Here is a 23,694-nt window from a genome sequence, read left to right as displayed (position 1 = left end):
ACTGTGTTTCAACTCCCAATCCTCGCATCAAGAGAACTAATTAACAAAAATTTACAGCTAAGAGCATAAACAAACTAAAATCCAGGACAAGTAAAGAGAAAGGGTAGGATGTCTACTTGCCATAGAAGCCGAAACATGGCAGCCCCTTGTGAAGAAAGAAGTTGCACGATTCAGGGCAGCCGGCGATTGATGCACTGTGGTTGCAGCAGCCATTGTGTTCGGTCCCTGTAACCTCGACCCCACCCTTTCATCTCATCAAACCATCCCGATCATGCATCCCAACTCTAAAACCTCCCACTCCAAGTCCCCGAAACCTCCACACCCGTCTCTCCAATCACAAAATAATCCAAAACCCACCCTTCACAACACCATTACGCCTCACGTCGTCCTCGATCAAAGCCTCGCCACCAACATGCAAACCCACACAACCTCCACAGCAAACCTCAACAACCAAACCAACCCCACATGTCCCGGCAAAAACGTCCACCGATGCAATGTCCACTCACAGGATACGGAAGCTCCAAGGCGATAGTGTGATCGGTCGCAGAGGCAAAACTACACGGGACAAAGCTTGCTCAGAAGTGGTAGACGAGTAGGTCAAGGTAGCAACAGCGATATCGTCGATGTGTGGGAGGGGAAACAAGAGGGTGCAGCATGGGAATCCACGGGAGTCAGGCCAAGTGGAGAATATTTGTATTCCTGCCTCATGGAGAGCGTTGGTATTGGTGGCATCCATGGCAGCGAGCAGGAGGGCAGGAGACGATTTCTACAGTGAGAGAAGATGGGGGCAGCGTGGGGGTTGGTCAGCATATGACAGTGGACATTAAGGTTCTACTTCGGGGACTCAGCTGCACTTCGAGAGCGACTGGTGTCTTCGTTTTGGCATACAAGAGGGTGTCACAGTGGGCATCAAAATTCGGGGCAGAGTTTCCAAAATGGCCCCCAAATGAGAGTCATTCCCGTGTGTATTTTAACGTTTCTAATTTGTTTGCGTGGCGTGGGTTTTCTGTTGGCTTTGGAAAGGAAGAAGAAAAGAATAAATAAGTAAACAAAATTTAAAGCTCAAACAAGGGAAAAAAAGAAAAAACGAATGGCTTTCCGTGTGGAACGTTATGAAGTGTCTGGTTATTATTTACTCAAACTGTTGATAATGTTGTGCACTTTTGAGAAATAAAACCCACTTCTTTAACACAGATGATCTTATTTGATTTAGTTTAAATACGCGGTTTTGAAAGAGTATCATTTTATCATCCTCAATACTTTCTGTCTGGAGGTGGAACTGTTGCATGTGTATATATATATATATATATATATTCTCTTCCATAAACTTTTCTTTTCGTGATATAGGCAATTAGAAGGAATTCATGTATAAAATAAAGAATTATAGCAGATTTAAAATACTCGAGCAATTGTAGGTGAAATCCTTTTCCTCCTAATTTATTTTCTATCATCAGAATATATCGTGGAATAAACTGCTCCTAAAGCGGAGGGCGATTCTAATTCGCAGTTGCTTCTGCGCCGATGGAAATGAATAAGTTACTAAACCTATAATTTTACCTGCATTAAACTGCATGTTTCTGCACACTCAGAGGAGTTCCACTTCTGCACCCAATTGACCTACTGAGACTAGAATGAACACGTTCGTGTGCATGGAAAGGAATGAACTCTTTCTAGCTGGAATGTGCTAATTTACATAGAAGTGACAGGCTTGCATCCTTATGACGTCGTTCCATTGGAAATTCCTCAACATCAACCACAACTCATGGATCGAACCAGTGTGAATTCTGTGAGCCGTTTTCCCATCCAATACTAAGAGCACTGCAGTATTACTGGAGGGAATGAGCTTGACTTAAACAATTTCACGTGATTGCGAAGAAGAAACTCTAATTGGCTAACAGTAGCAATGTGTGCCAAACCTCACGAAACACAAAGCACTGTATGGCAGATCTAATGATAGATGACATATCATGCATCCGCATCAAATGGACTCGCACAAGCAATGACAGTCCTCGGCATCCGACATCAGCACAACATGCAGAAAAGCTGGCGTTAAGACCTGCTACTATCCCCGAAAACGATAATCCCTTTCAGAAATAGAACAACCTACTCAGAGAAAGTCGAAGTTTCAAAGGACGTTTGACTGTTTGAATGTACCTGCGATGGCCGTCTCAAGGGAAGTCGAGTAATTAACAAGAGACTGTGAAGCCTCCAACACTGATTTTGGACATAAAAAACCTGCTGCGGAAAACAAACTGACACACACAACAAATGCTTTCGAAATCTAGTTTGAAGTTCAGCTGTAAAGCATCCACTTAAGTTTCACATCGTGAAGTTGCGGAGTCTCTGTAAAACCTGAGTTCTGTGATAAGATTGTGCCCATGTCCGTCAATTAGTCTTTCCAATATATGAATGCAGCAGTGGGGCTTCGACGATACTGACAATTAAGTGATTCAACAAAGTTCGTCATGGAATAACGGGGACAAGAACTACAACAATGACCGGCACTTGAAGCTTTCCAGATCATGTCATCACTGAAAAAACAAAGCGTGTGTTTCGGTTTCCTTCGCACAGTCCAATGTTCATTTCTGCTGGGAAAATATAGGAAAATAAGGGTAAATATACATATCTATTATGTAAAACAGCTTGGGTACAAGATAAAGAGAAAAATGCATTTTAATTGGTTGTTGAGAAGGGAACACTGATAACTTGGAGAACATGAAGTGGTTGGAGCCTTAGGTATCTCCAAGCATCAAGTTGTTGAGGACCCAGTAATGGCCTCTTCAGAGGCCAAACTACTTGAGGGTAGTGGAAGAGAGATAGAAGGAGGGTTTTATTTTTAATCCATATGAGGTTTACATTTATTGTTTTGCAACAAGATCCCTTCAAATTGTTAGATTATTAATCTGTTTCTTTGTGCATGCATTATTAGTTTGTGTATGTATCTTGGAGCTGATTGGAGAGCCCTACATAGATTGGTGTATTTTTGATGTTGGAGATGTTGATGAGCTTAATTCTTTGTAGATCTTTGCAATATTTTTAAAATTGCGCAAGTTGTGGTTAAGATCATAGTTGCATGTGTAGATCCCTAATAGGAATTTTAAGGATAATATTATGTTGTTGCAAAATATTAGTTTGGATCAAAGACTTTGTAATGTTTCTTGAGCTTTTCAAAGAATTATGATCTATGCATTCTCAAACCTTCTTCAAAAAACTATGTCAATTTTTATTGATGACTTTAGTTGTCAATCTTCAATGAAAGATGACCTTGAAAGCCTTCAATTGTGTTTCTAATATTGTAGAAAAGTAGGAATTTCTTTCAACGTAGAGAAGGTTTATTTGGCAGTTAAAAAAAGAGATTTTATTAAATTATGTCATTTCCAAGAAGGAAAAAGAACCCAATCTTAAAAAAATAGAAGTTATTACAAATCTACCACTTCTAAATGGAATAAAGACATTCAAAAGATTTTAGGACATATGGATTGGTATTGTAATCTGATTGAAACATATTCTATTGACTAATTTGTTAAAGAAGACTACTAAATTTGAATGGACTTCTGAATGTCAAGTTGATATTGATACAATTAAAGTCAAATTTCTTTCATATCCTTGTATAGTACCACCTAATTGGGATCAACCTTTCTTTGTCTATTGTGATGCCTTTAAATTGGTAGTAGATAGTGCCTTATATCAACCAAATGATAAGGGTGTAACTCATGCTATTGCTTTTACTAGTAAATAATTGACAAGTGTTAAGTGCAATTATACAACCATGGAACGAGAATGTTTGGCTATCGTCTTTAGTATCAAAAAATTCCACCATTACCTTTTAATGAACAAAGTTTTTTTTTTTTGTATATCATATGGCTCTTAGATATATTATAAATAAATTAGATTTAAGTAATAGTTTAGTAAGATGGGTTTTTCTTTTAGCAAAATTTGATTATAGAATGTAATAAAATAAAAATAAAAAATAAAAAAAAACAAACAACTGATCACTTTTCATGATTATTTACAACTATAGATACTCAAGATATAGATGATGAACTTTTTGATGCTCAATTGTTCCATGTTATGTTGGTGCCTAATAAAAAAATGGCTATTTAGTAAAAAAATAAAAAATAAAAAATAATATTATAAAAGAATTTAATTGAAAATATAATATAAAATTATTTTTAAAAATATAAATAAAAGACAAAAAGAGATTATAAAATTTAATATTTTCTATATTTTTTTGTTAAAAAAAAATTCTACATACTTTGTAAGATGAAGGTTGAAACTATACTTGAAGGCACAAAATTATAAGTTCATAATAAGTGCGGATTTTTTTATAGATTAAAGAGCAAAATTAGAAAGCATATTACATAGGATTTTCTTAAGCATTAGTCTTAAGTGATTTATGTAGATAATAACTTTGTAGAAGTTTTACAAATTCAAGGTTGTTTTAAGTGATTTTTTTTTTGTGGAATAAAAAAAGATTTACATATTAAAAAAATTATAATTTTTTTATTGAATTGACATACAAAAATTTATAAGATTTGTAAATATAATTGTCTTAGTTTTCTATTGAAAATTTGAGCTTAATCAAAAAATTAGATCTTATGCTATTAAAATTCAAATGGATTATGGTTTCAAAAATTAGACTTTGTAGATTAGTGGAGGTTCTTATAATATTGAATAAATTTCCAATTGAATTAGGATAATATTTTATAAAATAATATTTGACTTTATTTTTAATATTCATACATATTTTGAAACTAAGTTATTAATGCAAAATAAAGTTATTAAAGATAGAAAATAACATTAAAGTTAGAAAAAGATGATATTAATCTCTAAAAACATTAGATATTCTTTTCAATTAAAAATTTAATTTTCTAAAAATAATATATATTTATTTATTTATTTCTATTTTAAATATTTATAGACATTAAAATTTAAATTAAGATCAATATTTAATTTAATAATAATTAAAATTTTAAATTTATAATAAGTTTTGATTAAAAATCAATTAGAATTTACATAGGATTTTTTTAAAAATTCTTCATAATTTCTTATTATTTCTTAATAATTTTTTAATACTTATAAAATATATATTTTTTAGATCAATTAGAATTTATTTGTAATTTAATTGTGATTTTTTAGAATTATTTAATATTTATTTGAAATTAATTAAAGTATAAAAAGATATATATATATATATATATATATATATATATATATTTAATATTTTTTTAAGGTTGATAGGATGTACATATAATAATTAGAAGCTTACTTGAGTTTTTCAAGTTTGAATTAATGATATGAATTATAAAAACCAAAAAATCAATACACTCTTGTATCATTAGAAATAAGTAGATATTCACTCAAAGATGATAATTATTAAGACTAGAATGACTATTGTCAAAGATAAAAAGAATAGAAATCCTTAAAAAAAAACTAAAAATAAAAAAGGCATTGATAAAAATAAAAAAAACTTTAATCTTGCTTCCATATACTATCTAAGTAGGAACTATATAGCAACTTTCTATAAGACCTCTAATACATGTCCAACTTGTGAAACACATGTCTAATTTGTAAGATAAGTTTCCTACATATGTGCTACATAGCCAACTTCTTGGCTAAGGTTCCAATCTATTAATCAACTACAAATACATATAGAATCAAATCTGTATCTATAAAGCTTTTAAGAAGCCTATTTATAAGATATTATCAAATCTATATACATTTATCTTCTATCTAACACTTCTTAGTTTAATAATTACATATGTTTGTGAAAAATTGCCAAAAAGATGTTTCTAAATACCTTATCCATAGTTTTGGATTGTAAATTTAACTTCAACGTAAAATCAAGTCCTTCTATAACTAATTGATTGGTATTTTTTTATTTGATTTTCACTTAATATATCATTACTTGGTAGTTTTTATTTTTATTTTTTATTTTATTTATGTACTATATTAAAATTGAAATAAAATATATTTAAATATGTATAAGTTTTAAAATTTATTTGTGTATGTGTGTGTGTATATATATATATATATATATATATATATATATATATTAATTTTAAATTATATTAATTTAAGATTTTTTTATAATAAATTGAATACATCATTATTATATTATTTATTTTATTTAAATAAAAAAGTATCTAAGAAAAAAATTGAAATCTTATAAATTTTCAAATGACATGATTACTTTAAAACATTATTCTTCTTAGTCAACTCTTTTTTATATTCGCATTAAAACTAATAATTTTTTAACTTAATTTTTTAAAGATATATAGTTTAAATTCTATTTCAAAGTGGAATAAAAAAATTAATTAATTATACATATATATTAAATTTCAACAACTTCTATTTTTTTTATTAACTTTCTTTGTTATTGTAATTTTTTGGATAAAAATGTAGACAAATTAATGCAACAATCATATATTTAGTTCTATTTGAGTAGAAGCATGCTTGTTGTTTAACCATTTGTATCTTTAACATCAAGCTATATAATAGAAGCCTCATTGTACTTGCATCTCTTTAAATTTAGATGCAACAATCTTTGATAAGATGAAATTAAAGTAAATTATAATAATACAATTGTAGCAATGAGTTCTATACATACAAAGATAATATTTTTTTATTTTTTAAAATGGCATATATTTTTATTGATTTGGTATATTCTTAATTAATTTTATTTAAAAAAAATCTATAATATTATAGATTTGGCTAATAAGTAAATATTTAGTTGCTTTTAGAAGCATTAAATTGGTTCCTCACATGTGAATTAAATTCTAAAGACTATTAAATTACTTTTACTAATAAAAATAAGAAATTAAAATTTATATTAATTTAGATATAATTATCTTAACTTTAAAAATAATAATAATATATTTTTATTAATTTTTTTAACTTTAAAATATAAAAAATAATTAAAAAGTAATTTAATCTAAATTATACTATTTTTGAGATTTAAAATATAATATTTAAATTAAAATATTATTGATAATTAGAATTTGATCATTTCTTATAAGTAGCATTATTTAGATATTGTCAAGGATACAAACTAGAAGAAGATAAATAAACTTGTAGAATCTGTGTGAAGAAGAAAGTGACAAAATAGAAGAAAATATGTATATTCAAGGAAGAACTAGAATGACTATTATCAAAGACTAGAAAACATAAGACTCTTGAAATTAGACTAAAAGCAAGAAAAGAGTTGAAAAGAGTGAAGAAGGCCTCACTCTTGCCTCCGTATATACTACTTAACTAAGAAATACATGGCGACATGCTATAGGACCTCTAACATGTGTCCAACTTGCAGGACACATGTCTAATTTGCAAAGCAAGTTTCCTAGGTGTATGCCATATGTCCAACTTATACTACAAGTGGTCAACATGTCGACATGTGACCCCTTTGTTGGCTAACTTTTCAACCTATTAATCATCTATAAATATTTATAAATGCAAAGCAATGTCTATGAAGTTTCTAAGAAACTTTCCACAAGATATTATCATATTTATCTACTTAGATTTATTTCTACATATTCTTATTATGTAGATAAATATGTATGTTTATGACAATATCCCCTTTTCTAGAGACGAGTTCCATGAGGAGCAGTGATTACATATAGATGAAGTCCAAGATGCGCCAAACTGTATTTGTCATATACTCTGATCTTTATTTCCTTCAAAGATAGTTGATAGGTCCCTTCAACCATCTTTAATGTCTCATACTAGGACAAAAAGACCACCCTGATATTTGATCATTATTGAGGCTTTTATAACTTCTTTCAAAGAAAACATTAGTAATACCATCATGAGTAGTTCTTTTCTCTAAAAGTATTATTAAATATCGAGAGTCCCTTCCAAGGTCGTGGTATCAAACACATTATATCTAGTCATCTATTTGAAGAAGAATATGTCATTCTTGAAGGTCTTCATCTTGATTTTGTCAACTCAAAGATTGTGATAGTCGCAATGTCTTGTCTAGTAGCTCAATAAATGATTGCTATTGAATTGAATCTACTGGTTGTTGGTTCTCCATCTCCTAAGTACTAAAAAATCCAAAGAAACAATGATACAAGATAAAACGAAACCTCTATTGGGCTTGCTTTGCTTTATAGCAAAGAATTTCTTGACTCTTCATCTTGGTTTTGATAGATGTCATTGATGAAACGCTATAACTTTGAATGATGCATTTGCTAGATTCTTGGATGACTTCCATGTGCATTCATTAATATTATATCCATCCCAATATATCAGATATTCTAACTTATTTTAGCATCACCTTGAATCTAAGACTTTTTCCACTTCAAATTCTTCATTGTTATCCACTTGTATAAGAAGTGGTGGTATTTGTCTCTTCCTTTGTATATAAATTGTCTTCTATGACTCAAGTAAAGATACATGGAATATATTGTAGATTTTCATAGACTTCGATAGGTATAATTGATAAGCAATTAGATTAATCTATTCACATATGGGAAATGATCTAAGCCTATGTTAATCCAGCTTGTAACAAGGACAAATTATTTTAATATTACAACCAAGTAATAATACCTTGTCTTCTATATGGAATTGAGGTTGTTCCTTGCAATAGACATCTGCATTGATTTTTTTGTCATTCTTGATCTTCTTTGAATTTTTCCTTAATTGTTGCATGTAGCTTTGACAATTGATTTGCCACATCTTCTACTGTAAAATTATCAACTTTTGAAAAGTCAAAAGTATCAAATTTTGGATGATAACCATAATTACTAAAAAAGAGAGTTTGTTGAGTAGAAGAATGTACCAAATTATTATAAGTAAACTCTGTCAATGGCAAAAGAGTTGTCCAATTATCTGTCACGGCCATAATCATATAAGCTAATAATTACATATAGAAATAGGTAGAAGTAAGTAAAAGTAGGTAAAAGTAAGTTAATTTTATAATATTTAATATGGAAGTTTCTTAGAAGCTTCGTAGACGCTGCTTTGACTTCATACGTGTCTTTAATTGACTTTTTGGATTAGAAACATGGTCAACAAGTTGGCCATGTGCCACACATGTTGTTAGCTTGAAGATCAAGCTAACTATGTGGCCCACACGTAGAAAAACTTGCCTTGTAAGTCAAGGCATGTGTCCTACAAAGTCAACACATATTGGAGGTCCTATAGAACGTCGCCACGTAGCCCCTAGTTAGATAGTATATATAGAGACAAGAGTGAAGGCTTCTTCACTCTTGTCAACTCCTTTCTTGCTTCTAGTCTAGTTTCAAGGGTCTCTAGTTTTCTTATCTTTTGGCAATAGCCATTCTAGTTTCTCTTTCAATATATATACTTGTTTATATATATTTTGTTACCTCTCTTTGAGTGAAGGCTCACTTGTCTGAATTATTTTTTCATCGAGTTCTTGTCCTTGACAGATTGACAAGAGTACACCTACAATATCAGAGCTTTGTCTAATCTTGATTAAGAGTGGATTACCCCTTTTTTCTTGGTAAGATATAAGCGTATTAGAAGTTGCGGATTACCCTCTTCTAAACTGATATTGTCCTTAGTATTTTCTTTGTCCGCAAGTCCTCTCTTTTAAGTGTTATCATGGCAGAACTTCTTGAAATGAAGAGTGCAATGGCACAAATGCAAGAGCAATTGAGAGAATTAATGCTTGCGATGCATCAACTCAATTTACCACCACAAGGAGCAACAAGATTGGCAGGAAGTGAAGATATAGAAATGGTTGGAGCTGCTTCAACATCTGCACCAAACCATGTCCTTTCTCCTATGGTGGAACGCCCTTCAAATATTAGAGAACCAAGAATTGCCATACCTGAGAAGTTTAATGGCACCAGATCTAAGTTTCGAGGATTTATCAATTAAGTGCAACTTGTGATTGAACTTCAATCCCAAAGCTATCCAACCCCAGGATCACAAGTTAGATTCATTGGTACGCTTCTTTCAAGTTCGATACTATTGTGATTTTCATCTTTTCTTGAACGACGAGATCCAATATTGGATAATCTAGAGGCTTTTTTGGCGGAGTTTCGATCCATGTATGGAGAACATGATGCAATTCGTGTTGCAACCAATAAGATCCGTATTTTGCGACAAGACAATCGATCGGTAATGTTATATGCTTCACAATTTTGACAACTTGCAACTGATATCAAGTGGGATGATGTTGCACTTATTAGCCAATTTCTCTACGGATTACAGTATGAGGTAAAAAAATTAATGCTCAACTTACCTGATCCTCAAACATTGAGTCAAGCAATTGACTTTGCTGTGAAGTGCGAAAATCGCCTTTTTGAATTCCAATCTGAGAACTGTACAAGTGGACCTCAACATTACTATAATTCAATGGCAACACCAACATCTCTTCAACACATACATTCGGAAGTAGAGGATATGCAAATTGATGTAGTACGTTTCGAACCTCTTACTGAGCAAGAAAAGACTCGTCGTCGTCAAGAAGGATTATGTTTATATTGTGGAGAACCAAAGCACACTGCTCAGCATTGTCCAAAGAAACGACGCAATCACAAAATGAAGAGTATGGCTGTGAAAGAAGATAATATGTCGGAAAACGAGTTTGTCCATCTACAATAGGGACCGTGCGGCTGGAACCTTGCACAATTTCTAGTAAAGGTCCTATTCTCTCCTCAGAGCCCTCTCCTTGTTTTACATTAAATGTTATTTTAGGACCTAAACATTACAAAGTCTCTGCCTTGTTAGATTCAGGAGCCTCAGCGTGTTTTTTAGATGAAGAATTTACTAAAAGACATAGCATATCTTTAGTAAAGAAAACTAAACTTGTTCATGTAGAAGTCATAGATGGTCGTCCATTGTCTTCTGGAGATATTACTCGCGAAACCCTTCCTATAGAAGTAATAATCAATGGTCATAATAGTTTTGTAGTATTTAATATCATTAGATCTCCCTCTAATCCAGTCATTTTAGGTTTATCGTGGTTAGAAAAATACAACCCTCAAATAGACTGGATTTCCCGAACTCTCACTTTCTTTGAAAGTATAACTAATAGTGTAGTTAAGCAAGTAGAGAGTCATAAGTCCAGTTCAATTAAATCCATATTTATAGGTGCAAAAGCTTTCTTGCATATTGCTATGAAAGAATCACCATACATTATTTATGCTATACCCGTTTCTACTGGTGAAAAGACTTCAAGTGGCATTCCAAGCCAATATCAAGAATTTCAAGATGTATTCAAAAAAAAGAATGCGGATACAATCCCGGAACATCGTCCCTATGATTGCTCAATTGACCTTCAAGAAGGAGCACAACCGCCATTTGGACCAATGTATAGTTTATCACAAAATGAGTTGGCTGAACTCAAGGAGTATATTGAAGAAAATCTAGCCAAGAATTTCATACGCCATTCTAAATCTCCGGGAGGAGCTCCAATTCTATTTGTGAAGAAACAAGATGGATCATTGCAGATGTGTGTTGATTATTGAAGACTCAACAAGATTACCATCAAAAATAGGTATCCACTACCTTTAATATCTGGATTTCTTGATCAACTGAATCAAGCTAAGATCTATACAAAAATAGATCTTCGAGGAGCATACAATCTAGTACGCATCAAAGAAGGAGATGAATGGAAGACTGCGTTTCGAACTAGGTATGGACATTTTGAATACAACGTCATGCCTTTTGGACTTACAAATGCACCAGCAGCTTTTCAACATCTAATGAATGATATTTTTCGAGAGTTTTTGGACGATTTTGTCGTATGTTATCTAGACAACATCTTGATTTATTCTAAGAATCCAAAAAAACATGAACTTCATGTTCGTCGTGTGTTACAAAAATTAAGAGATGCAAGACTCTATGCCAAGATAAAAAAGTGTGTATTCTACACTACTCAAGTCGATTTCTTAGGTTACATCATTTCAAATGATGGACTTATGATGGATCCTAAGAAAGTCCAAACTATTATAGACTAGAAGATTCCAAAAACTGTAAGAGATGTCCAATGTTTTTTGGGATTTGTCAACTACTATCGGATCTTCATCAAAGACTTCTCTCAAGTTGCAGCTCCACTTACACGTTTGACTTGTAAAGACAAACTCCAATGGAATCAAGAAGCGGAAGTTGCTTTTGAATCTTTGAAGACAACGTTTGTTTCTGCACCAAACTTGTATCGTGTTGATTTTTCCAAAGCATTCTTTATGGAAACAGATGCATCGGACTTTGCTCTGAGTACGGTTTTATCACAAATGGGAACAGATGACAAACTTCATCCAGTAGCCTTTTATTCAAGAAAATTCTCAGCAGCAGAAATCAATTATGAGATCCACGACAAAGAACTTTTTGCAATTGTGGATTCTTTTCAAGAATGGCATCATTATCTAGAAGGCGCTTCTAGTCCAGTCACCGTGTATACAAATCACAAGAACCTTGAATATTTTATGTCAACACGCGTATTAAATCGTCGCCAAGCTCGTTGGAGCATGTCTTTATCAAGATTCGAGTTCATCATCACTTATCGGCCAGAAAAACAATAAGGTTTGTCTGATGCCTTGTCTAGACGTTCTTGTCTTGCACCAAAAGAAGGAGATGTAGCTTTTGACCAACAAAGAATGATTTTCTTGAAGCCGAAACAATTTCATCTTCGAGCAATAAAATCATCATTGATTTTTGATTTAACTTTCTTTAAGCAAGTCCAGTTAAATATGTCTTCAGACCCTCTTGTTCATGATATGAAGGACAATTCTTCTAAATCTCATGATCCATCTAAATTTGAATTCAAGAACAACCTACTCTATTTTGAAGGACGCCTATATGTTTCAGAAGGAGAAGCTCGTTTACGTGTTCTTCAAGCTCGTCACGACTTCCCAGCATCACGACATTTTGGATATAATAAGACTTTGGAGCTGATATCTAGGGATTTTTGGTAGCCTCAAATGTGGAAGGCAGTTAAAGATTTTGTACAATCATGTGAAGTTTGCTCAAGATCAAAAACTCCTCGTCATCGACCTTTTGGACTTCTTCAGCCATTATCCATTCCACAACAACCATGGTCTTCTGTTTCTATGGACTTCATCACGGATCTTCCAATCTCAGGTTCTTATGACTCTATATTCGTGATAGTAGATCGTTTTACCAAGATGGCACATTTTGTACCATGTACAAAATCTATCACAGGTGAAGAAACAGCTAAGCTCTTTCTTGACAATATCTATCACTATCATGGATTACCTAAGGATATTATATCAAATAGGGGAATTCAATTTGTATCAAGATTTTGGCGGACTCTTTTCAAGATTTTTAAAGTGGATATAAAACTATCTTTGGCATTCCATCCTCAAACTGATGGACAAACGGAGCGTGTTAATCAAGTTTTGGAGCAATATTTAAGATGTACCATTAATTACCAACAAGATGATTGGACAACTCTTTTGTCATTGGCAGAGTTTGCTTACAATAACACGGTACACTCTTCTACAAAACAAACACCTTTCTTTGCTAATTATGGTTATCATCCACGACTTGATACTTTTGACTTTTTAAAATTTGATAATCCTGCTATGAAAGATTTGGCAATTCATTTATCAGATCTACATGCTACGATGAAGGCGCAGTTAAAAGAGGCTCAAGAACAACAAAAGGCCAATGCGGATGTCTATCGAAAGGAACAACCATCATTCGTCTTGGGTGATAAGGTATGGCTACGTCGTCGCAATATCAAGACTACTCGTCCTTGTGACAAGTTGGACTATCGAAGGCTGGGACCATTTTCTATTTCTGCACAAATCAATCCAGTTGCATATCGTTTACATCTACCGGAGTCAATGAAAATCCAACCAGTATTTCATGTGTCTCTTCTTGAACCATACAAGACAGTGGACATACCAAGAAGACGACAAGCTCCACCTCCTCCTATAGAAGTGGACAATAATGAAAAGTTTGAAGTAGAAGAAGTCTTAGATTCAAGGCGACGCTGAAATAAATTAGAATATCTTATCCATTGGCGCGGATATGGTATTAGTGAACGCACATGGGAGCCAATAAAGAATCTTGCAAATGCAGCAAAGGCAGTGGAGGCTTTTCATCGATGACATCCATCAAAATCAAGATGAAAACCTTCTTTATAAAAGAAACAACATCTAGGCAAGATAACATTCTACTTTCAATTCTTGTTCGTAGCTTCGTTGTAGTAGTGGCGCTCAAGAGATGGAGAACCAACAACCAGCGGATTCAACTCAAAAGCCTTTATTTGCTAACTTACCGGACGAGACATTACGATTGTCACAACCTTCAAGACGACGCAATTGAGATGAAGATCTTCAAGAACGACATGTTCTTCCTCGAATAGATCGTGAGATACAACGCGTTTGGTATCACGATTTGGGAAGGGACTCCCGATGTTTGGTGATTTTGCTAGAAGTAGGAACAACTCCTGATGGTGTTCCAAATTTTCTATTCGAAGGAAGTTACGAAGGCCTCAACAATGATCAAATAACTGGGTGGTCTTCCCGCCTTGGTATGGGATACTACCGATGGTTGAGAGGCCCTATCAATCATCTTCGAAGAGAACAGAGATCAGAGTATGTGGCGAATACAATTCGTCGCATCATAGATTTCCTCAACATATGATGACCGCTCCTCGTGGAACTCGTCTCTAGAAGGGGGGGTAATGTCACGGCCATAATCATGTAAGCTAATAATTACATATAGAAATAGGTAGAAGTAAGTAAAAGTAAGTAAAAGTAAGTTAATTTTATAATATTTAATATAAAAGCTTCTTAGAAGCTTTGTAGACGCTGCTTTGACTTCATACGTGTCTTTAATTGACTTTTTGGATTAGAAACGTGGTCAACAAGTTGGTCATGTGCCACACATGTTGTTAGCTTGAAGATCAAGCTAACTATGTGGCCCACACATAAAAAAACTTGCCTTGTAAGTCAAGGCATGTGTCCTACAAAGTCAACACATATTGGAGGTCCTATAGAACGCCGCCACGTAGCCCCTAGTTAGATAGTATATATAGAGACAAGAGTGAAGGCTTCTTCACTCTTGTCAACTCCTTTCTTGCTTCTAGTCTAGTTTCAAGGGTCTCTAGTTTTCTTGTCTTTTGGCAATAGCCATTCTAGTTTCTCTTTCAATATATATACTTGTTTATATATATTTTGTTACCTCTCTTTGAGTGAAGGCTCACTTGTCTAAATTGTTTTTTCATCGAGTTCTTGTCCTTGACATTATCTTATTAATAGTTGATGATATACCTCAAATACTGTTCTAAAACTTGATTTACTCATTCTGTTTGTCCAACAATTTGAGGATGGAAAGCCAAAAATAGTTTTATATCTATCTTCAATATCTTAAAAAGAGTTGTTTAAAATCTCGATAAAAACTGTATTCTTCTGTGTGATATAATATCCCTTAGTAATCCATAATAGTGATAGATATGGTCAAGGAAGAGTTTAGCTATTCTTTCATATGTGATAGTTTTTGTACATGATACAAAATGTGCCATCTTAGTGAAATAATCTACAATCACGAATATGGAATCATATGAACTTGAAATTGAAAGATCCATGATAAAATCTATAGAAACAAAAGACCATAATTGTTCTGGTATAGTTAATGGTTAGAAGAGTCTATAAAGTTAATGACAAGGAGTTTTTGATCTTGAACAAACATCACATGTTTGTAAAAATTCTTTAACAGCCTTCCACATTTGAGGCCACCAAAAATCTCTAGATATAAGCTCCAAAGTCTTATTATATCTAAAATGTCCTATTGCAAGAAAATTGTGACAAGCTTCAAGAATACATAGTCATGTTGTAACATAACTATATGGTAAAAGATGATAATATGGATCTTATTATAGAAGAGCCAAGTTAAAAGAAAAATTAGAAAAATATGGATAAAACATAGGAAGGTAGTAAAACTTTTAGTAGTAATGCTGCCCTTTTAAAAAAAAAAAAAAAAAAAAAAAAAAAAAATTACTTACTTACTTTGTAGGGCCAAAAATAAGGAAAAATAAAGTAGATTGGAAAAATAAATGATATAGACATCTTTAAGAGGAATTTAAGAATAAATTCTAGTAAAAAGTACTTAAAATAACTAGATATTGATACCCAGAGAGGACCAGTTATGAACCAGGGTCGAAATCAGACCCTGAGGTACAAAACAAAGTCTCAACGACGACTCTGGGACTCTTTGGTAGATAAGAGAGTGGGGTTTGATAGAATATTGGATAGGATTTTTATGAGCATTAGTTTTGGATGATTTGGATTTGTATTGACTTTGTAAGAGCTTTGCAAAGTCAAGGTTTGTTTTGGATGACTTGGGTTTTATGAAATAAAATAGGATTTACGTTCTAGATGATTCCAAGAGTTTTGTAATAGATCTACAAGTGAAATTTTGTAGGTTAATGGTTATAGTTGTGTTCAATACGTGTCATGAATTTGAGCTCAATCTAACACTTTAATTGAGGATTATTGAGGTTTAAGTAAGTCAAGGTCTCAAAAAGTAGAATTTTAGGTCTAGTGAGGATTTTTAAGATTTCTTGCAATCTACTAGTTGAATTGGAGTGAAACTTATGTAAAAGGATATTAGACTTATTTTTCTATATATATGAGAATTTTGAAATCAATCGAACAGTGAAATGGAGAGATATTGGCTTTGGAAGATTGGTATCAAGGTTGGAGAAGGAGGCTAGCCAATACCTGAGTACGTTTTTGAGGTTATCGTCTATTTGATAATTTCGATCCTTTTTAAATTTTTTGTGCTTGTTTTCAACTTAGTTTTTAAGAAGTGTAAAAAATTTGAGTTAAGATCAACAGTTCATTTATTAGTTATTGACGTTTGAATCTATTATAGAAATTACTAGGATTTTGTTAAGATTTGGTTTAGGATTTAGAATTTGGTTAGAGTTTCATTTAGGATTTAAGATTTGGTTTAGGATTGGATTAGGATTTGATTTAGGATTTGATTAGGATTTTATTTAGGGTTAGGATTTGATTAGGATTTGATTAGGATTTGATTTAGGATTTAGGATTTGATTTAGGGTTTGATTGGGGTTTGGTTTAGGATTTGATTAGTGTTTGGTTTAGGATTTGATTGGTGTTTGATTTAGGATTTGATTAGGATTTGGTTTAGGATTTGGTTAGGATTTGATTTAAGATTAGGATTTGGTTAGGGTTTATTTTGGAGTTTAATTAGGATTTGGTTTAGGATTTAGGATTTGATTGAGATTTGATTTAGGATTCAAGGTTTGATTAGGGTTTGGTTTAGGTTTAGGATTTGATTTAAGGTTTAGAGTTTGGTTAGGATTTGATTTAGGATTTAGTTAGGATTTGATTTAGGATTTAGGATTTGGTTAGAATTTGATTTAAGATTTAGGATATAGTTTAGGATTTGATTCAGATTTAGGGTTTAGGATTTGGTTAGGGATTGGTTTAGGGTTTAGAATTTGGTTAGGATTTGATTTAGGATTTAGGATTTGGTTTAGAAATTGGTTAGGATTTTATTAGGATTTATTGGGATTTAATATTTAGTTAGTTTTGGCCTAAAGTTTGAATGAAGTCCAATAGGATTTTAACTAGGATTAAATTAAGATTGAATTGAGATGTATTTGAGATATATTTGTGATCATTCTAATATTTCTTTTAGATTTTTTATTATTTCTTTGAAATTTCTTTGAAGTTTCTTTGAATTTGATTAAAGCTTACTTAAAATTATTATGGTCTAATTAGAGTTTAGTTAGTATTCTATTAGAGTTAGGATTTTATTGTTGTAATTTCCATTCTATCTTCCATAGTCAGGTGCTCGGAGCATTTTCAAGCAAGATTTCACGTATTACAACAATGTAATCATGCTTCTTCTTTTAGAATATATAAACATCTTTCAAAATAAAGTAAATTCTCCTTGAACTCAAATTTAAAAGTAACTTGAGACTTAGAGGAATTATTTTTAATATCATGAACAAGAAGGTCTGAGGACATATCTGCTTGAGAGAAGTCAAATCAACAATCAATGTTGATTTCATTCCTCAGAGATGAAATTGATTTGGCTTCAATAAAATTATCTTTTGTTAGTCAAAAGCTACTTTTTCTTCTTTTGATATAAGATAAGAATGTCTAGGAAGGATATCAAACAAACCTTATTGTTTTTCTAGCCGACAAATGATTTTGAACTCAAATCTTGGCAAAGACATGCTCCAATAAGTATGGTGATGATTTAAAACATGTGTTCACATGAAATACTCGAGGTTCTTGTTATCTATATACATAGTGATTGGACTTGAAGCGCCTTCTTAATAATGATGCCATTCTTTAAAAGAATCTATAATTACAAGAAATTTCTTGTTGTAGATTTCATAATTAAATTCGATTGCGGAAAATTTTCATGAATAAAAAGCTACTAGATGAAATTTGTGATCTGCTCCTATTTGTGATAAGAATGCACCCAAAGCAAAGTTAGATGCATTTATCTCTATAAAAAATATTTTAAAGAAGTCGATATGATGTAAGATTAGTGCAAAAGTAAAAGCTTTTTTCAAAGCTTCAAATGATGCTTCTGCTTCTTTACTCCACTCAAGCTTGTCTTTATATGGTAGGCATGTAAGTGGTACTACAACTTGAAAAAAATTATTGATAAAGATCTGATAGTAATTAACAAATCTCAAAAAATATTATACATCTCTTATTATTTTTAGAATCTTCTAGTCTATGATTGTGTGAATTTTTTTAGGATCCATCATTAGACCATTGTTTGAAATGATGTATCCTAAAAAGTCAACTTGAGTAGTATAGAATACACACTTTTTCATCTTAGAGTACAATCCTGCATCTCTAAGTTTTTGTAACACATAATGTCATGATGTAACATGACTAATAAGTGAAAGAGTGTAGAAATTATTATAATGTAGGAGATCTTAGTTCAAAGTATTAGAGAAAATTATCTTAGAAATATAATTAATAGTCAAAAGGGTAGTAAAATTAAAAGATACTAATTCTTCCTTTTAGAAAGGTGACTTCTACTTACTTTGTAGGACCATTAATAAGGCAAACAAAGTAGATTGGAAAAATAAATAATATAAGCATCTTTAGAAGGAAGTTAAGAATAAATTCTAGCAAAATTTACTTAAGAAAACTAGATATTGATATCCAGAGAGGGCCAGTTATGAACTAGGATCAAAATCAGATCCTGACACACAAAACCGAGTCTCAATGACGACTCCGGGATACTTTTGTAAATCGAAGAATGGAATTTGATAGCAGATTAAATAAGATTTCTATAAGCATTGGTTTTGGATGATTTGAAGTTTTTATGACTTTGTAAGAGCTTTACAAAGTCAAGATTGTTTTCAAATGACTTGGGATTTATGAAATAAAATAGGATTGATGTTTTTAATCATTTCAAGAATTTTGTAATAGATCTACAAGTGAAATTTTGAGTGTTAATGGTTATTTTTGTGATTAATATGTATTATAAATCTTAGCTCGATCTAATAGTTGAATTGACGATTATTGAGGTTTAAGTAAGTCAAGATCTCAGAAAGTAGAATTTTTAGTCTAGTAAAGATTTTTAAGATTTCTTACAATCTACTAGTTGGATTGGAGTGAAATTTATGTGAGAGGATATTAGACTTATTTTTCTATGTGTATGAGAATTTTGAGATCAATCGAATAATAAGAAGGAGAGATATTAGCTTTGAGAGATTGGCATCAAGGTTGGAGAAGGAGGCCAGCCAATATCTGAGCACTTTTTTGAGGTTATTATCTATTTGGTAATTTCGATCCTTTTCAAAAAATTTGTACTTATTTTTAACTTAGTTTTTAAGAAGTGTGCAAAATTTGAATTAAGATCGATGGTTCATTCATTAGTTATTGAGGTTTAATTTTGTTATAGAAATTACTAGGATTTGGTTAGGATTTGATTTAGGGTTAGGGTTTGGTTAGGATTTGGTTTAGGGTTTAGGATTAGGATTAGATTTTAGTTAGAATTTGATTTAGGATTAGGATTTGGTTAGAATTTGGTTAGGATTTGATTTAGGATTAGCATTTGGTTTAGGATTTATAATTTGGTTAGGGTTTGGTTTAGGATTAAGGTTTGGTTAGGATTTGATTTAGGATTAAGGTTTTGTTAGGATTTGATTTAAGATTAGGATTTAGTTTAGGATTTAAGATTAAGATTAGGATTTGATTAGGATTTGATTTAGGATTAGAATTTGGTTAAGATTTGATTAGGATTTAGGATTTGGTTAGGATTTAGGGTTTGATTTAGGGTTTAAGGTTTAATTAGGATTTGATCAAGATTTAATTTAGGATTTAGGATTTTATTTGAGATTATTTAGGATTTAAGATTTAGTTAATTTTTGGCCTAAAATTTGAATGAAGTAAGATTTCAACTAGGATTAAATTAAGATTGAATTGAGACATATTTGAGATATATTTGTAATCATTCTAATATTTCTTTAAGATTTCTTACTGTTTCTTTGGAATTCCTTTGAGGTTTCTCTAAATTTGATTAAAGCTTATTTGGCATTATTAGTGTTCTATTAGAATTAGGATTTTGTTGTTGCAATTTCCATTCTACCTTTTATAGCTAAGTGCCCAGAGCATTCTCAAGCAAGACTTCACGTATTACGACAACAATGAATATGAACTTCATATTCTTTTATGTTTTTAGAGTAGATTAAAATATCATCTAAGTAATAAATAACAAAATTATCTAGAAACTGACAAAAAAAAAATCATTCATAAGATGTTGAAAAGCAGCTGGTGCATTTGTGAGTCCAAAAGGCATGACATTATATTCAAAGTGTCAATACTTTGTTTGAAATATAGTCTTCTATTCATCTCTTTCTTTAATACCGACCAGCTTGTATGCTTCTTCTAGATCTATTTGTATATAGATCTTAGCTTGATTTAATTGATTAAGAAGTTTAGATATCAAAGGCAGAGGATATCTATTCTTAATGGTAATCTTATTGAATCTTCAATAATCCACATACATTCGCAATGATCTATCATTTTTCTTCAAAAATAAGATAGGAACTCCTGCAGGAGATTTTGAATGGTGTATGAAATTCTTGACCAAGTTCTCATCAATGTACTTCTTGAGTTCAGCCAACTCATTCTGTGATAAACTATAAATTGGACCAAATGGCAGTTGAATTCTTTCTTTAAGATCGATTGAGCAATCGTATGGACAATGCTTCAGGAAAATATCTATATTCTTCTTTTAAAAAAACATCTTGAAAATCTTGATATTGACTTAGAATTTTACTTGAAATCTTTCCATCATTTAAAATGGGTGTGGCGTAAATAACAAAAGAAGATTCTTCTTTTGGAGCATCCAAAAAAGCTTTTGCATCTACAAGTATAAGTTTGGATACATAAGATTCATGGCTTTCTATTGAATTAAAAAAAATCTTAATGATGTTTGAAAAAAAGTCAAGTTTATAAGAAATCCAATCCATCACAATATTATATTTTTTTAGTCATAATAAAATTAAAGTGATTGGATTAGAGGGAGATTTAATAATATTAAAAATTATGTGACTATTATAACTACTTATTACTATATCTATAGGAAGTGTTTTATGAGTAACTTCTCCAAAAGATAATGAACGACCGTCTATGATTTTTACGTATACGGGTTTAATTTTTTGTACTAACTATATATTATGACTTTTAACAAATTTTTCATCTAAAAAATAAATTGAGGCTCTTGAATCTATTAGGGCATAGGCTTTGTGATTATTAGATCTTAAACGCTTATCTATTGTAAAACAAGAAGAGGGTTCTGAGGAGAGAATATGACCTTTATTAGAAATTGTACAAGATTCCAGTCGCATAGTCCGTATTGTAGCTGGACAAATTCATTTTTTGACATGTTTTAATCTTTGACAACAGTACTCTTTAATTTGTAGTTGGATTTTTTTTTTAGAAAATATTAAACAATATGCTTAGATTCTCCATAATATAAACATAGTCCTTCTTGATGACGACAAGTCTTTTCTTATTTGATAAGAGGTTTAAAACAAACTCCATCAATTTGCATGTCTTCTACTTCTAAATGTTCAGATTGAAATGTTGTTGATGTCGTTATTGAATTATAATAACGTTAAAGTTCTCTTGTGTAATTCTTAGATTGAAACTCAAAAAACTAATTGTCATATTTTACATCAAAATCAATTGCTTGACTTAATATTTGAGGATCAGATAAATTGAACATCAATTTTTTTACTTCATATTGTAATCTGTAGAGAAATTGGCTAATGAGTGCTGCATCATCCCACTTGATATCTATTGCTAATTGTCAAAATTATCAAGCATATAATATCACTGATCAATTATTTTATCGCAAGATATGAATCTTGTTGGTTGTAATACAAATTACATCATGTTCTCTATACATAGATCAAAATTCCACTAAAAATGCTTCAAAATTATCCAATATTAGATCACGTCATTCATGAAATGATAAAAATTATGATAAAGCAGAACTTGAAAGTAGTGTTCCTATAAACCTGACTTGTGATCGTTGAGTTGGATAACTTTGAGGTTGTAGTTTAATCACTAGTTGTACCTAATTGATGAATCTTTGAAACTTTGATCTTGTGCTATTAAACTTCATGGGTAATCCAATTTTTGGTTCTTTAAAACTTGAATGATGTTCCATTATAGGAGCAGTAGTATGGCTTAGAGTAGATATTGAAGCAATTCCAATCATCTCTATATCTTCATTTCTTGATAATCTTGTAGCTCCTTGTAGTGGTAGACTGAGTTGATGTATTGTAGGCATTAATTCTCTTATTTACTCTTGTATTTGAGCCATTGCACTCTTCATTTCAGCAAGCTTTGCCATATTAGCACAATAAAAAGAAAGGTGTTTATTCACACAAAATACAATACTTAAGAATCAAGAAAAAAAATTCTAAATATAATATTTATTTAGAAGAGGGTATTTCATAACTTCTAATACACTTATGTCTTATCAAGAGAAAGGGATAATCCACTCTTAATTAAGTAAAGACAAAGCTTTGATATTGTATGTGTCTTCTTGTCAATCTATTAAGAACACAAATTAGAAGAAGATAAATAAATCCATAGAATCTAAGTCAAAAAGAAAGTGAAAAAATAGAAGAAAATATGTATATTCAAGAAAGAATTAGAATGGCTATTGCCAAAGACTAGAAAACATAAGACTCTTGAAACTAGACTAAAAACAATAAATGAATTGACAAGAGTGAGGAAGGCCTCATTCTTGCTTCTATATATACTACTTAATTAAGAAATACATGGCAACATGCTATAGGACCTCTAATACACGTCCAACTTGCTGGACACGTGTCTAATTTACAAGGCAAGTTATCTAGGTGTGTACTATATGCCCAACTTGTACTACAAGTTATCAACATGTGAACACGTGGCCTGCTTGTTGGCTAAGTTTTCAACCTACTAATCACCTGTAGACATATATAAAAGCAAAGCAACATCTATGAAGCTTCTAAGAAGCTATCCACAAGTTATTATCATATTTATATACTTTGATTTACTTCTACATCTTCTTATTATCTACATAATTATGAAGATAAATATATATGTCCGTGATAGATATGGTATATTAAATAAATATTTTAATTTATAAAAATTAAATATTTATATTTATACAAATTAAGTAATTACTACTTAAATCAATGAAACAATACTTATAAGAAGGTAAAAAAAACAAGCTTCAAAAGAA

The 23,694-nt window shown here is 31.4% G+C and overlaps 1 long non-coding RNA gene across 1 annotated transcript; it reads right to left on the bottom strand.

Annotated features, from left to right (window-relative positions):
* Nucleotides 1-82: 82 nt before the first annotated feature.
* LOC149986337 (uncharacterized) lies at nucleotides 83-938 on the bottom strand. Its single transcript, XR_016500951.1, has 2 exons — nucleotides 507-938; nucleotides 83-225 (listed from the first exon to the last, which is right to left on the bottom strand). It is a non-coding gene; the product is annotated as an uncharacterized LOC149986337 (long non-coding RNA).
* Between the last annotated feature and the right edge of the window lie 22,756 nt (nucleotides 939-23,694).

This window comes from Physcomitrium patens, chromosome 25 (assembly GCF_059467195.1).
Source record: "Physcomitrium patens ecotype Gransden chromosome 25, ASM5946719v1, whole genome shotgun sequence".
Lineage (NCBI taxonomy): Eukaryota > Viridiplantae > Streptophyta > Bryopsida > Funariales > Funariaceae > Physcomitrium > Physcomitrium patens.
The sequence above is the reverse complement of the archived record's forward strand: the minus strand, read 5'-3'. Positions and strand labels throughout refer to the sequence as shown.